The following is a 335-nucleotide window of genomic DNA, read 5'->3' as shown; positions in this document are numbered from 1 at the left end:
CTTCGGTTTGACCCAGCGGAGACGACTGAGACAGCGACGGGCACTGCGGCCTGGCTGCGGAGGAGTGGCTGCTGGCTGAGTGCGTCCGGCGCGAGGCCAGCAGCGGATTAAAAATCCCCAGGGTTTGCAGCGACGACTACGAAGCAGCTAAAGACGAACCAACCAAATCCTAACAGACGGGACAACAGAAACGAACCAGCACAAAAACCCCAACACGCACGCACAGCGCGCGAATCCCACCAGACGCGAGAAACCCACGCCGCGCCCGCCGCTCCCTCCCTTTCGCGTGGGGCATCGCAGCCAGATCGCACCGCCGGGCGGCAGCGACATGGACG

Source organism: Triticum dicoccoides, chromosome 1A, assembly GCF_002162155.2.
Source record: "Triticum dicoccoides isolate Atlit2015 ecotype Zavitan chromosome 1A, WEW_v2.0, whole genome shotgun sequence".
Lineage (NCBI taxonomy): Eukaryota > Viridiplantae > Streptophyta > Magnoliopsida > Poales > Poaceae > Triticum > Triticum dicoccoides.
Note: the sequence above shows the minus strand (reverse complement) of the source record.